At 40.2% G+C, this 16,869-nt stretch overlaps 1 protein-coding gene across 1 annotated transcript in view; it reads left to right on the forward strand.

The window, feature by feature from the left end:
- The first annotated feature begins 15,302 nt into the window (after positions 1 to 15,302).
- HS3ST1 (heparan sulfate-glucosamine 3-sulfotransferase 1) overlaps positions 15,303 to 16,869 on the forward strand; it is a 32,889-nt gene continuing 31,322 nt past the window's right edge. Inside the window, exon 1 of the mRNA XM_008017891.3 lies at positions 15,303 to 16,833. The gene's annotated coding sequence lies outside the window, so the exon portion shown is untranslated. The remainder of the gene's footprint in view (positions 16,834 to 16,869) is intronic.

Here is a 16,869-nt window from a genome sequence, read left to right on the forward strand (position 1 = left end):
TTAGAAATGAAAAGCAGGATTCAAACTAGCCTCATGGCATCAAGCAACTTTCTAGGATCTACAAACCATAGTACTTACGACTTCCTTTTCATACATAATATGTGCACAGGGCTTTAGTATGATGATGATGATAATGCTCAAAGATGAAAAGAACTACAATGGAAATAACAAAATGGCTTGAGGTGTCTTCCTTGGCATCCCCCAAATCTATTCTTTTGCTGAAGTTCACACTACCCAATACACGTTTTTTTTTTTATCATTAAAGGAGCATAGAGCATTAGATTCTTCTTTAACAGGAGGTCTATGAGAACTAGACCTAGAAAATATAGAAAAAACAGAAGCTAGATAAAAATACTTTCCAGTGAGAGTATGGAAGTGACCAAAACTGGGAAACCATGCTCCAATGATGAATCAAAGTTAGAAGGCTTGGAGGGCAGGAAGCAAATATTCACAGCTGGGTATGGAACCAAGAAGTCCAAAAGGAAGGCACAGAGGAGAACTGGCAAATTGGAGAAGATGGGTGAGCAGAAAGTTAGTCTGGGGAAATACTAGAAAACAGCTCTACTGGCCAGGCACGGTGGCTCACATCTGTAATCCCAACCCTTTGGGAGGCTGAGGTGGGCGCATCACCTGAGGTCAAGAGTTTGAGACCAGCTTGACCAACATGGAGAAACCCCGTCTCTACTAAAAATACAAAATTAGCTGGGCATGGTGGTGCATGCCTGTAATCCTAACTACTCAGGAGGCTGAGGCAGGAGAATCACTTGAACCCGAGAGGCTGAGGTTGCAGTGAGCTGAGATCGCTCCATTGCACTCCAGCCTGGGCAACAAGAGTGAAACTCCTTCCCCCCCGTCCCCCCAAAAAAAAAGAAAAAAGAAAAAACAGCTCTACTACTACTACTACTACTACTGATAAGTGGCCTTTTAACATTCTCATGGTATAGGCCATGGAAACTGTCAGGAGTTCTATAAGTCAATGCAACCTTTCAAAAAGAGACAGCAGGTTAGTGGGCATTTTTTTTTTTTTTTTAAATTTTTTGGCTACATGATGTCATAGGCTTCCAGTTGAATTTGGTTTCTACCACTTAATTGCATATTGCTGATAAATAATTTACAACAAAGTTAGCAGCATAAAATACCACACATATATTATATCACAGTTTCCATGGATCAGGAGTCAGGCCTGGCTTTGTTGAATCCTCTGCCTCAGAATCTCATCTGGAAGCTGCAATCAAGACTTCAGCCAGTGTTACAGCCTCACGTCAAGGTTGGACTGGGAACACATCCTTTTCCAGGCCCATTTGGTTGTTGATGGCATCCTGTTTCTGGCAAGCTGTCAGGTAGAGGGCCTTGGCTTCTTACTGGCTGTCAGCTAGAAGTTGCCCTCAGTTTCTGACTATGTGGCCTCTCCTGGGGACAGCTCACAGCCTGGAAGTTTGCTCCTCACAGCCAGCAGGAGAGCAATGTTACAATCACATCAAATATAACCATGTACCTGCAATCACATATATCCCATCTGCTTTGCCATATTCCATTGGTTAGAAGCAAGTTACAGGACATGTCCATACTCAGGCCAAGGGGATTATCAAAGAGCATGATTACTGGGAGACAAGGGTCATGGGGAGCACCTTACAGTCAGTCTGTATGTCACACATAGAGTTCCTTGTTGGTGTGTGCTATTGATGCTGCTCTTCTGTTCTCCTTGAGAAACCAAGCAAAGACAGCACAGTACTAGAAATGAGCTACCTCTCATAGTGAAGTATAGGCTGCCGAACCTGAAAATGGAGCTCTCTGGTCATACCAGGGTTAATGAGACACAGTTGTTTCTCCTTTCTGTGGACTACCTGCTGCATTTCCTTTCCCAGAAACTAAAGCCTTCATTTCCCCAAACACTGTAGACAGAAATCACTAACTAGATTAAATGAGGGGAGTAAGCAAACAGGGAAAAGTATAAAGATCTACATTTGGGTTCCCTAAACCACCTGTACAAGTTGCAGCAGAGCTTGGCAATAAAGCCTCGTGGAAAAGACAAGGGATTTGGTTGACTCGACATGTGTCAGCAGCATGATGCAGCTGCCAAGACCAGTGAAGGCATTTGGAGGCTGTGTTAGACTCAGTATAATTGGTGTAGACAGAGGGAGGAGACACGCCTTCCTCACTCTGTGCTACTCTGACCACACATGGAGAATGATGCTAATGGCAGATCTCATGTGTTAAGAGAGACACGCATCAAGAGCACTTGCAAAGAGCACCCCCAGGAAACCAAGGACATTAAAACCATGGGAGATAATAAAATGGATAAGGACTGGAAATATCTGTTCTGCAAAGACAAAATCCTAAGCTGAATAGTAGCACGGCTGTCAGGCACTAGAGGGCTGTCGTATGGATGAGATATCAGATGGTTTTATATGAGCCTAAGGGATATAACTAAAACCCATAGTGGAAGTACGGGAGGATTCAATTTCTGCTCAGCGTAAGAAACATTCTCCAGTCAGCACAATTGCCATAGCAGATAATATATGCTTCTTATTGGAGGTCTTCACTGAGTCATTCACTTATTCCACAAACATTTATTAGCTCCCAGACTGCCAAGCTCCAAACTATACAGACACCCAACAGAAAAGATGCATTTCCTGAATGCACCTTGAATAAGACAAGCAAACAACTTCAATACAAGACTAAAAATGCTAAATGCTGAAGTAACCAACAACCCCCAAACCTCAGATATTTCCTTCTTGCTCATGTCACATGTAGGAGGCCACAGCTCAGGTCCCATGGTTCTATGTGCCTTCTCATTCTGGGGACCAAACTGCAGAAAATTGGCACAGGAAAAGAGCAATGAAGCTGGTGAAAACTTATAATGCCTTTGAAAATGTCCTCTCGGAAGGGGCTAATCTGCTCACCCTCCATTGACTGAAGAATGTCACTTGACCAAGCCTGGCACCAGTGACAGAAAAGTACAGGGGGCCACTGAAAGTCATATAGCAAGATGCAGGTATGTCTCCTCCTCTATGGAGACACAGGGAGCAGATGATCAGGAAAAAATGAACTAATCAACTATAATGCCCTTGGAAACACGCTGGGGGAGGTGAAAGAGAAAACTAGTCCTTTTCCCCAGAAGAAATCAGAGATTGTGTGGAAAAGATAACACTTCAAAAGTATCTTCGAAGATGGTGGCCATTCTTCACAGGCTAGGACTATCACTGTCCGTTTATAAAGTCACTATATTCACACATATATGCATTATGCAGAATCATACATTTTAATGTGAATGTTTATAAGTGAGTTAGCACTGTTCTAAGCAGAATACTTTTATTGGCTGGAGAGAAAGGTGAAAGAGTGAACAATCAAACTTTCCACTTGGGGAGAGAAATCTACAGAAATTTAAATGAGGTAAATGAAATTTAACAGTTGAGAAATTATAGCTATGAAGATCTAGGTTAATCTGGGAGCGAAAGTGGGTGAATCAAGAGAAAAAATATAAGAAGCTGGATTTAATTAAGAAACCTAGAAGGAAGATATTAAGAGCTGTTGTCCATGAGGAATAATACATGAAAGATTTTCCTGTCATTTTCGGTTTCAAAGGCCTAAATTATGGTTTTTCCATCCTCCCCACAAAACTGTATCTGTGAAAATTCCACAGATAGAAGAATAACCGTGCTGATTAAAGTTTATTTATTTCTTTATAGGAAATTTTTATTGTCTGGCTACCGGGAGCAAAACAATTTTCACTAGGGTGGAAGATAAAAATTGTCCCTTTTTTCTTAACTGTGGCCAGTGAACCAAGGGAATTTGGATGAGACAAGAATGGGCACTTGGCCTAAAACACTTAATTGCTCACATTGTGCACCCTTTAATTTTTAATACATTTTATTTCTGCATTCAGGGAGTAGTTTTTACTTTGTTTTGTTGTTGTTGTTGTTGTTGTCTTCCTCTTTCTCCTGCTGCAAAGCTATTCTTCCAGAACTTTTGCAATAAACACGCTAAATGCCAACTGTACCATGCAGTGCCTGTGAGAATAAGTGCTTCCCTATTCATTTTCAGCTTGAAAACTGCCTTCTTCTTTACAAGGAAAAAATACAATTTTAAAAATTAGTGTTGGGATCCTAACAAAATTATCACAGTATTTCCCATTAAAGCTAGTACTGGGGCACAATTAGGGGCCAGCATAGTGAGTTTCAGTACTTGTGAATTGGTAAAGTTGTTGTGCAAGGCAAAATATGTTGAATGGAAGTTAGAAGGCCTCTTTGGATTTCTGTGTCCACAGTTGCTAGCAATGTACTTTCGGCTAATCACAATAACACTGAACACTTACTCTGTGCCACATTTGGCTTGAAGCTTTTATGGGTACTAACTCATACACTCCTCATAACAATATTATATGTGGGGAGCATTATTGTTTCTATTTTACACATTAAAAAATTGAGTCACAGCCACCTATCCCAAATATATAGAGACTTTTTAGAAATCAGTAACAAAAATACAAACAAGTTCAATAGGAAACAATAGGCGAAAGACAAGAATAGGCAAGTCATGAAAGAAGAGATCTGAATAGCCATTAAACACTGAAACTAATTAAAAGTAAACTAAACTAAAAGTATAGCTAAGTAAAAGCGTTCAACTTCATTTGTCATCACAAAATCCAGTGAAAACCAAAATGACACACTACTACCCACTCAAAAAAATGGCTAATATTGCAAAGACTGATTCTACCAAAACCTTTGGAAAAAAAGTAGAGAAACATGACTGGTAGGGTATGAGTTGGCCTCACTTCTTTGGAATGCAGTTCAACATTAACCACTTAAGTTGGGCATGTGAAAGTCCTGTGATATGACAATCTTACTCTTAGGTTTACACCAAACATATGCTTGAAATCGCGTACCAAAAAGCATGTATATATTAGTCATGGTTCTCTGGAGGAACAGAACAAATGGTATATATGTATATACGAAAGACAGTTTATTAGGAAGATTTGGCTCACAGGATCACAAGGCAAAGTCCACGATATGACTTCTGCAAGCTGAGGAAGAAAGAAGCCAATAGTGGCTCAGTCTGAGTCCGAAAGCCTCAAAACCAAAGAAAGTGACAGTGCAGTTTTCAATCTGAGGCCAAAGGTCCAAAAGCCCCCAGCAAAATCATTGCTGTAAATCCAAGACTCCAATGGCAGAAGAACTTGGAGTCTGATGTCCAAGGGCAAAAACCATCCAGCACAGGAGAAAGATGAAAGCCGGAAGACATAGCAAGCCAGCTTATCCCACCGTCTTCCACCTACTTTGTTTTTGTCTGAGAGAGGACTGCTGGCAGTGGATTGGATCGTTCCCACCCACATTGAGGAACATGAGGTCTTCCTCTCCCAGTCCACCGACTCAAACGTCAATCTCCTCTGGCAACACCTTCATAGACATACCCAGAAACAATGACCAGCCATCTAGGCATCCCTCAATCTAATCAAGTTGACACCTAATATTAACCATCACAAAGAATGTGCATGAAACGACGATTTGTGAAAGTCCTAACTGGAGACAGCACAAATACCCTCAACAGAAGGATGACTAAGAATATTTAGTATATTCATACAATATGATATTATTCAGCAATAAAAATGAGCCTTAGCTCATGCAACAACATGGATGAACTTCATAACAAAATCCAAAAAAGGACTGAGATACAGAAGGATGCTATATGACGGTAGTGAAATAAAGTGTCAAAGATTGAAAAAGTAAGCTCTAGTTTTAAAATTCAGGATAGTGGTGACTTTGGGGAAAGAGGAATATTATTTCTAATTTTTGTAAATTTCCCAATTAGCTATAGTGAACAGGTAGTAATATACAATGAAACAAATGCAAAAGTAAATTTTAAAAATTCAGCTTCACCCTTGAGTGCTGACATATGGAGGTTGAAAAGCAATGCAGAGTCCTCTCGGGTATCATCTGGGCCTGCAAATGCTTCTTTCTCCTGTCGTGCTTTCAGCAAGTTCAGTGGAGAATTGTGCTGTTCGAAACTTCTCCATTGAAACTAAACCTGTGCTTCCTGGATGCGTGTACAGATCCCATTTCCTTTCTGAAGCTTCCCCTTTTCTGATCAGCCAGCTAGAAGCAGAACTCCCTTAAGCCCTTCCATTAAAGCCATGTTATTTCCATAAGTATGTCAAACATTTTGAGAGTTGGTACCCATTTCTAGAACACAGTAGTATCCATTTCCTGACTGTTTAAATGATTTAATAATTGGTAAGTGCTCAAAATTTGATTTGGAGTTATTTTACTTTCTTTATTTCCTATTATAACGTATAATATAAAAGATAATGTAAAAGTCACACAAAAAATGATGAGAAAATGTTCTAAAACATGACTTCAGGATGCTGTTTCAAATGTTAAAAAATAACATTTTTTCTTTACTTTAAAATGAATTTTAACATTTTAATATTTATGAAATGAAGATTATCTCAAGATTGATGGCGTTTTAGCACTGTTGTGGTCAAGCAGTCTACATGATGTTGATGTCACTGCCTGACATTGATGGTCTTGCTCCTATTGGTAGGCAGACTTAAGCTGGCCTCCAGTGATCCTAACCTCCTGGTATTTATGCTCTTGAGTAAACTCTTCCCTCAACTATGAGATGAACCTAGTAACTTAGTTTTTTGTTTGTTTGTTTTTTGAGACGGAGTCTTACTCTGTCACCCAGGCTGGAGTGCAGTGGCACAACTGGCTCATGGCAACCTCCGTCACCCGGGTATTAGTGCTTCTCCTGCCTCAGCCTCCTGAGTAGCTGGGATTACAAACCTGCGCCACCCACTCGGCTTTGTGTTTTTAGTAGAGACAGTGTTTTGCCATGTTGGCCAAACTGGGCTCGAACTCCTGACCTCAAGTGATCTGCCTGTCTCGACCTCCCAAAATGCTGGGATTACAGACATGAGCCACCACACCTGGCCCTAGAAAGTAGTTTCTAACAAACAGAATATAGCAAATATAACAGGCTATCACTTCTAAGATTAGATTGCAAAAAGACTATGGCTTCTATCTTGGGCATTCTCTTTTGCTATCTTACCTGCTCACTTTGATGAAGCCCCTATGAACAGAGGCCACACGACGAGATGCTAAGGGAACCTCTGGAACAGCCAGCGAGCAACTCAGTCCAACAACCTGCATAGAAATACATTCTACCAAAAGTCACACTAGTTAGCTTGGAGGCAGATCCTTCCCTGGCGAGCCCTGACACGACTGCAGTCCTGGCTACCACCTTGATTGCAGCCTGGGACGCCAGAAGCCAGAGGACTTAGCTAAGCTATGCCAAGACTCCTGATCCAAAGAAGCTGTGAAAGAATGAATATGTGTTGCTTGAAGGCATGAACTTTGGAGGTAATTTGTTATTCAGAAAAAGTTAACTAACACACTCATGCTACCATTACTTCAATTGAGAAATCAGTGTTATTTGAAGTACATATGGTGAGTATAACTGCTCGTTAAAACATCATTTAAAATGCACTATGATTTCACCTTGGAATGAAAAGGTAGCATATATGAAAGTAAACAAAAACCAGAAACAGAATACTGGGGAATACTTGTAGCTTTATAAAGTCAATGCCCTTATGTCTAGGAATAACCAGGAAGTATATATTCTCTTGCAAAGCAACAACCAAATCTTTGTGGGACTGTATTAGTTTGCTAGGGCTACCATAAACACAGTGTCACAGATTGGATGACTTAAGCAACAGAAATACATTATCTCTCAGTTCTGGAGGCTAGAAGTCCAAGAGCAAAGTGTCAGCAGGGTTGGTTCCATCTGAGGGCTGTGAGGGTGAATCTGTTCCACGTCTCTCCCTTTGGCTTGTAGATGGCTGACTTCTGCCCGTCTTCACATCGTCTTTCCTCTGTCCTTATCTCTGTGTCAAAAATTTTCCTTTTTATGAGAACACAAGTTATATTAAATTAGTGTCTACCCTAATAACCTCATCTTAACTTCATTACCTCTGAAAACACCTATCTCCAAATTTAGTCACATTTTGTGGTATTGTGGGCCACAACTTCAACATATTAATTTTGGCAGCATACAGATCAATCCATAAAACCATGTAAAGTAACATTTCATAGGTTCTGGGGATCCAGATGTGTAGTCTTTGCGGGGGCCATTATTCTGCCGACATCAAAAGTGAATGATGAAAGAGAAACCATGGGGACCTTCCTACTGCTGCAGTAGGAATGGCATGTCACCCCTGTGAATGGGATACAGCTATCAAACACAGAAATAAAATAATGTTCTCTGCACAAGGAACACCTCCCAGCCTTGATCATTCAAACAAAAATGGACCAATTGTTTGGTTTTCCATTGAGAGCCTCTTCCTCTTGCTCTGCCCGTTCAAGGTCACTTGCTTTGCAGGTAAATACAAGTCAATTCAGGAAACATCCACAGCTCTGGGTAATGGCACTATTTGAAATCAGTGGCAGAAGGAATATTCTCTGGATTCAGTTATTCAACATATATTGATGTACAATATGAATACATATTGAATAATGAACAAAGAATAATGAACAATATTGAATACAATGTATATTAATATACAATACAATAATTGATGTACAATATGCCATATGCCATATACTATTAGTGACTTTCAACTGCACATTTAACCTAAATCTCAAAATATTCTATTATATGTACATATCATTGTATTATTTTATTTAAAAAATGAGGTTCAGGGAGGATATGTAAGTGGATTTGAAGGAAAGAGATTCAAACATAGCAATATCTGACCCCAAAATCTTGTTCTTTGAGAACATTCTTCTTTCACTATGATTTTCAAGCATCAGTGACCTCTGGAGCACATGTTGTTTGTTCTCAAGAACTGTTCCCTTAAAGCAGGTGTCCCCAACTCCCGGGTTGTGGACCAATACTGGTCTGTGGTCTGTCAGGATCTGGGCAGAACAGCAGGAGGTAAGGCAAGCCAGCACTGCCTTCCTGAGTTCTGTTTCCTGTCAGGTCAGCGGCGGCATTAGATTCTCACAGGAGCCAGAACCCAACTGTGAATGATGCATGCGAGAGACCTAGGTTGTGCGCTCATTTATGAGAATATAATGGTAAATGTAATCAGCTTGAATAATCCCCAAACCATCCTCCACCCCACTCAGGTCTGTGGAAAAATTGTCTTCCTCGAAACCAGTCTCTGGTGCTAAAAAGGTTGGAGACTGCTGCCTTAAAGAGTCTGCAATACAGAGGTCATTCATTCAGAGTACTTAAGAGAGTTGAGGAGCTTTTTTTTCTGTATTAATTCTTTCTAAGGAAGGTAGAACCATCTGATTTAATTCCTTTTTGTAATAACAGCACACATACATTCAGTGTGTACTCTGTGTCAGGAACTTTATGTGCGATAATATGAGAAGGGTATCATTATTTTCCCCATTTTCCAGAGGAAGAAACTGAGGTTAAGTAGTGTGGGTGAAGTTATAGAGCTAATGTTGCAAAGCTAGAATCTGCTGGTTCCAGAACCTGCCCTCTTGGGGTTTGTGATGTTGACTGCATGTCTATTTTGGGGGAGCTCACTTCCTGTTCTTTTTCTACTTATAAGTAGGACCTAAAAGACATAGGCTATAAACACGATAGACTCACAAAAACATCAAGAAAAAGCCATAGCCATGGTAACAATTAAAGAACAGGGCAGTGCATAATGAGTGCTAATTATGGGCAAAGGATAAGTAAATTAGGAGCCAGACAAGAAAGGGATACAGAAAGCTCATCGGTTTTGTAGCTTTAAATCAAACACAATGAATGACAACCCTCTTCCCTGCTAATGCAACGAAGACTGAGACAGATGAGAGCTAAGTATCTCCTTTATTACCAATAGAGGCTGTGATGGAGGGTATAACCGTGACAGAGCCAAGATACCCACTAGCTGAACCCCAGAACTAGGCACACTGGCCCAGGGAGGAAGAGGCCATCCCAGACCCAGGTAGATCTCTCTCCTACAGGGAAGCATCCCTGAGGAGCAGCAGAGAAGCCTCGCAGGCTAAATTCTCCCTGAGGCATCTCATTCCCAAGAGGAAGGACAGAGCTGATGGAAGCATTTATAGCCATTCTTCCCCAATTTATCAATAAATAAGTCCCGCTATCTCCTGAGGCAGGCAGAGTGTTTCTGCCAACTCAAAGTGGCTTCCAGGAAGAGGTGAATCCATAAAGACAAGCAGACTCCATAGCCGGAAAGGGCATTATATACTCCAAGGAATACACCAATACTTCTCTAATGTTTAGCTCCATGAGAAGAAGGATACTGTCTCTAGCTTGCTTATGCATCTCCAGAGTCTACCCTAGTGCCGGACAGAGACTAAGAGCTAAAGGGTTAAGTGATGCTGGAATGAATGTGTGACCCTCGACAAAAAAGCTGATCTGAAACACCACATAAAATCAAGGGCCTCAACGTGAGATAAAGTTTGCTGGAAACTGCATCTCTATAACAGCTTTTCTATTTAAAGGATGATTATATGTGGGGAGAGAAAAATAATTACACTGAGAACTGAGCTTTTAAGCATAGCATTTCCCTTTGTCAATTAGTTTACTCAGGGCAATTATAACAATATCATGAATATAGGATTTAAATACCTTATGGATAGTTAAATTCCTGGAATGTAAGTACATGTTGAAGGCATGAAGAACTCAGATCTCTTCTTCATTTGAAGAAATGACGTAAAATATAGTGGAGTCCTCTTTCTAGTTTTATGAAGTATATATGTGCAGGTAGGGAATGGAAAGAGAGAATTCTATCATGAGACAGGAAGAAAGCATAGAACTTGACTTTGACCTGTTTCTAAATCCAACACTGTTAGTTGCAAGCTGGAACATAAAACCTTTAAGAAGGTACTTCTCTGTACATAAAACTAGGGGAAAGGAAAGGAGAGTATTCAAATCTCTCGGCATACAGCTACTCAATAAATATCATGTTTTTATTTGCCTCTTCATTTCTCTTTCTTGTTTCCCATACCATCTAATAGATTTTTCTAAGATTGCACAAAATAGTTACTTTTCATTAGTTTACAGAATTACTTTACAATAATCATTATGGTGCATATATTGAAATATCCTAACTTGATTATTTTAAATATGAAAGCTTTTTTTTTTTTTTTAATTTAAGAACTAACTGCTGGTACATATACACCATGGAATACTATGCAGCCATAAAAAGGAACGTGACAGTGTCCTCTGCAAAGACGTGGTTGGAGCTGGAAGCCATTATCCTCAACAAACTAACACAGGAACAGAAAGCCAAACGTCACATGTTCTCACTTATAAGCGGAAGCTGAACAATGAGCACACATGGACACAGGGAGGGGAACAACACACACTGCGGCCTGTCAAGGGGGTGGAGGGAGGGAGAACATCAGGAAAAATAGCTAATGCACGTGGGGCTTAATACCTAGGTGATGGGCCGATCGGTGCAGCAAACCACCATGGCACATGTTTACCTATGTGACAAACCTGCACGTCACATCCTGCACATGTATCCTGGAACTTAAAAGAAAATTAATTTTTTTTCTTTTTTTCTTTTTTTTTTTTTTTTTGAGACGGAGTCTCGCTCTGTCACCCAGGCTGGAGTGCAATGACCAGATCTCAGCTCACTGCAAGCTCCGCCTCCCGGGTTCACGCCATTCTCCTGCCTCAGCCTCCCAAGTAGCTGGGACTACAGGCGCCCGCCACCTCGCCTGGCTAGCTTTTTTTGGTATTTTTTAGTAGAGACGGGGTTTCACTGTGTTAGCCAGGATGGTATCGATCTCCTGACCTCATGATCCTCCCATCTCGGCCTCCCAAAGTGCTGGGATTACAGGCTTGAGCCACCGCGCCCGGCCGAAAATTAATTTTTTTTTAAAAAAAAGAATTAATTGCCTAAGCTTCAAAGCATTCTACAAAATATTTATTTCCACCACAAAGCAGGTTTATATATGTATATAAACTATATATATATGAACTGTATATATGAACTATATATATATGAACTATATATAAACTATATATATAAACTATATATCTATATCTATATCTATATATAGCCAGCTCTTATAAGTGTCATTGTAAACATTTCCAAAAGAACAGTGTTCCAAAGTCTATGGAAAGAGAACTGTACTATTGTCTAAGAGACTTCTTGTGGCATTAGTGCTATTTCAAATCTAGAATTAAAACAAGGCTTTGAAAGGAAAAGCCAGCACCAGTGGTTTTCGGGGACAATACGGACATACTCTAGAGGACTTCAGTGGGGACTCCAAGACAGAAGGCAGCTGCTAGAAACAGCATGTGCTCACTGAAGCTGAGAATTCAGAGTAGGAGGTAAGGGTCTGAGAGTCACAGTTCAAATGCTCCTTGGACCTTCCTGTTACAAACAGAACTAGGAACTCATGAGAATGATTAGACTGAATTGTAATTTTTCTGTTCATGCACATCTGTGAGCTCCTAAGTAAGGGATTGAATTTCATTCTTCTTCATAAATCTCTACCCACGTACCTAGCACAGAGGCTGCTATTTGGGAGGTACCTAATACATATTGATTCAACTGAACTGATGGGCCTGCCAGGAGAAAAAACTTTTTTTCTTCCTGAAGAGTGTGAGGTTCCCAGTATCCTTGAATAAGGCCTAAAAGAGCAAATCATCAAGAACTACTCATCAAAAGATCAGCCAGCTTTGGTCCCAAAACCTAAAATCAAAGAGAGTACCACAATTTGCCATTGCCCTGAAGGTATTCCAGCACTCAGCAGGGGCTGGTAATTTGAACAAGGGGACCGCTTCAAGTCTGCAATACTACAATTTTTGTAGCACTGATGTGTGTAATTTTGGCCACAGTTTAACACAGGATAACAAATAAAAGCAGTATTTTATTTGTCTATAGTTGTTTATCTAACACAATAGACGATAAGCTTTTTTCTGAAATTCTGTTTACTGTGATACTTTACCTAAATTAACTAAGCATTGCTCCTCTGCAGTATCATCTACACAGGGCCAGAGTCTCCATTAGAAGCCTTAGGCACATTGCCCAGAGCTTACGGTGCCTTGAATGCTTCCCAAAAATGATTTAATTTCTTTTAAAAATCAGAAAAATATAAACTTTTAGGTTAAAGAAGATATTTAAATAAAGAAGAAAATATATTCACCTGTATGCTAATGCAGTCATAAAATATAATTTTAACTTGGCAAGGCAGGGAGTGGGATTCATAAAGGAAAACATCATAAAAGTCATAACTGGACCTTGTAACCACATATGCCAAGATGTGTCAAAGTTGGTGTTATAAAGTAGATAATCTTGAAAATCCTGTTTTTGGGAAAAAAAGTCAGTCCATTTTTCATAGATGGATGGGTTGTTGTTACATACACAGAGACAAAATTGGGAGTTGGGATGGGGTGGTGGGGGAGGCAGGAGATGGGTGAGCTGAGTTGGAAGGAACAATGATCCTCCGTGTTTTATGACTGTGACCCTCATTTCCTCTCTCACTAGCAGACTGCTGTAGCTAATTAGCAAATCAAAAGAAACAGAAACAATTCTAGACCTCAGCACAATCAAATTAGTGGAGTTATTTGAGGATATCATTTTCACACAGTGCAATCATGCTCTCTTTGTTTTGGTCAAACGAGTGAAAATTATCTTTCAAACCCAACGCCCTTCCCTCTACCGAACTGGCTCTGTGGATAGTGGCATTTCCTATCTGCTCTCATAAGTTTTACAGATGATCTTTTTCTATTAAGACAGGAATGTACAATGTACAATTAAACAATACCCAACAAGCTTCCCTTTTAAAAATACATTTGACTTTTAAGGTGATTCAGCAGTAAGAGCCATTAGTACATCATCTAAATCAGGACTTGGAAAGTTTATTAAAATTGGATTTTTAACCTGATCCCAATTTCCTTTGCAGATAAAGAATCCCACTGGAGTCTTTAATATTCATGCTATTAACCTGAAAGATTCAAACAACCACGATGGGAAGAGAGGCTATACAGCGCTGCCCACTAGACTAGGGTTACAAATAAAATCCCATTGAGTCTGGGCAGGTAGACTACTGTGGATTCTGGGCATCTTCAAAAGGAGCAAATTCTCTCTTTTTCTCCTCTCCGCTTTACCTGACTTCCCCCTCTCCTATTACATATTTTGGGGGAAAGAGAAAAACTACAAAAACAGCAAACATAAGCACACTACTCAATTACATAGAGCACTGGACTAGGAGTCTAGTTTTTACTGGAAGGGTGGTTTCCTCCTCTAGTGCTCTAATGAACTCCCTCAATTATAAAACAGGGAAGTCTGGGCTAATAATCTCTAAGATTGGTTGAGAAGATGCACTTTGGAGTCAGGTGAGAACTATTTGAGTATCAATCCTACCACTTATTAGTATGTCACTTTGAATGCGTCACTAAACCCTTCTAAAGCTCCGTTTCCCCATTTATAAAATGAACAAAAGGTGCAGCTCATATGATTCATTTTGCATAGTACCTGGCACTGGAAGCCTTAGATACACGTTAGCTGGTATTATTACTGATCACTGCCCAAACGCATAGGTCAGTTGCTTTTGTTTCTATTTCATGCCTTTTCACTCCTTGAGCCTTTATCTTCTTCAGAACAATTTACAACTGTGTTAACTGATGCCTGTGAGTTTCTGTAAAGATAGGCTATGAATGTTAGCCTTGTTTTTCCTTGAGATAAGATTTTATGCTCTCTTAGGGCAATGGAGATATCTTAATTTTTCATCTCTCCCTTGGTAACTAGCATAGTGTTATACACATACCAGGTGCTCAATAAAGACTTGGAGATCTTAAAATATCAGCAGTACAGAGATCTTCCACGAAAACCCTCTCATTTTTCGGTTGTTGGCACAGAGAAAAAGAGTCTTGGGCCACACATCTATGACTGACAGCCGCTTCACCAGTCCACTACCACCGTGTCTTCCAGGAGCCTCTATTCTCATGCCTCTGGCTTTGAAAGAGAAACATGTTTGACTTAAACCCTGACTCCTCGAGGGAAGTTCCATTTACAAACTTTTTTTTTTTTTTTTTTTAAGAGCATAGTATATTTCAGATACCATACAGGATTCTGGGATTCAGATACCATGCAGGATTCATCATTAAATCATGATACCAGAGCTCAAAGCATTTATAATCTATCAGGGAAGACATCCCTAAATAGATGTTTCAATAATGTGCTTGTGTTGTTACAGGAGAGCTAAGCTCTGGTACTATATGAACTTCTGGATAGGAAACCTAACTCATGACCAGAAGACTTCAGGAAGAGCTATTTAGCAGCAGTGGCAAATGCCTGGACTCACACATAAAGCTAAGTAAGAACAAAATAGCCAGTTGATATTTTTATTTATCTGAATGTAAGAACATTGATTTTTGAACAATGAACAATTGCTCAGATTTTAAAAGAAATGAGGAAAAGTAAAATGCTAGTCTTCAAATTCCTGTCACTTCACACTTGTGCCCTGCAATCATTTCCTGCAAATGGAAACTTCTAACAAAAACTCTGGGCTGGAGACCTGGGGTTCCAGTTTCTTTCAAGGTCTTGTGGTAGGGAACTAAGTAGGTCAGTAACCTGCCTTTGGCTTCCAGGGTGCAAACAGAATCATTGCTAACCCCCCTTGTGTCTCACAATGGGTAATGAAATTCATACTATGGCACCAAAGCACTTTGAACTCTTTAGAAAAAGCAATCATATCAACTTAGAGCATCAAAACCGCTCCGTATTTTGAAGGACTCATGATCTGCAGTGTGCTTGGCTGCTGGTGGAAGCTTAAAGACACTAGTAATTGGCAGAACTTTATCTTAGACTTCCATTTGACCCTCACAACCTCATGCATGATTTTACACAGCTTCCTGTAATGGGGGAGAAAAGCACTTCTTTTAAATCTAATGTTAGTTGAAATGCTAAGGCTTTCAAAGTGGGGCTTTAAAGTCACTTTTTAGAAATTGTATTTTTTTTTTTTTTTTTTTACTTAAAATAGACATGCCAACATTATTCTGACTGAAAGAAGTAGACAAGGTCATTCAACTCCTAAAAGCTTATTTTCCAAAAGCACAGTTAGGTCTCAGCTTTCGGGGTGCTTCCGGCTTTATCAAAAAGACAGAAAATACTGGTCACTGTGTTTCTTTCTCAAAGTGCGGAGGGTAATCTGTGTATGAGATAAGGGGCCAATTTCCTATAGGAACTTTCTCTTAGATGGGAGAATATTTTTAAATTAAACAATGTTGGTGTAATATATTTAAAGGTAAATCACAAATTCTAAGTCTTCCAAATATTTATTTACTAATATGTAAGACATGGAAACTATAGAAATCTCATTTAAAGGAAGTTACTTTGATGTACATTTGGTTTTTGGGGGGTATGATTGCTGTTCGCCCTTGAGGGCAATTTGCTTTGACTCAGGTAAGCAGGCAAGCCCGTTTCTCCAAGGCGATTCCAACTCCACGCCCCTCAAAACCTTAAATCTTAAATTGAGTTATTGGGTGCAGGTCGGTTCTCCCACAGAACCTCCCAGCTTCCGGAAGAGAGGGGCGGGGCAGAAAGACTCTGCTTTTTATTTCAGAGCTGACGTTTGCAATCCTAGTGCACTTGCAAAAAAAAAAAAAAAAAAAAAAAAAAAAAGAAAAGAAAAGAAAAAAGCTGAATTTTCCGCGCTCTTCTGGCAAATTGGCGTCCACTCTCTGACGCGAAACCAAAGGAGGAGTATTCAATGGCGACAGGGCGCTCTTTGAAGCCGGCTCCTTGCGGGGATTCCGGCCCAGGCCGCCGCCGCGGTCCCAGTCCGGCTGCAGAGCGAATTGGAGAGGATGGAACCTCCTGCTTCCCGCGGGGCGGAAGGAGCGCCAGCGCCTAAGGTGGGTCACCTGCCGGGAAGGGAACACTGGTGGTGC

Source organism: Chlorocebus sabaeus, chromosome 27, assembly GCF_047675955.1.
Source record: "Chlorocebus sabaeus isolate Y175 chromosome 27, mChlSab1.0.hap1, whole genome shotgun sequence".
Classification (NCBI taxonomy): domain Eukaryota; kingdom Metazoa; phylum Chordata; class Mammalia; order Primates; family Cercopithecidae; genus Chlorocebus; species Chlorocebus sabaeus.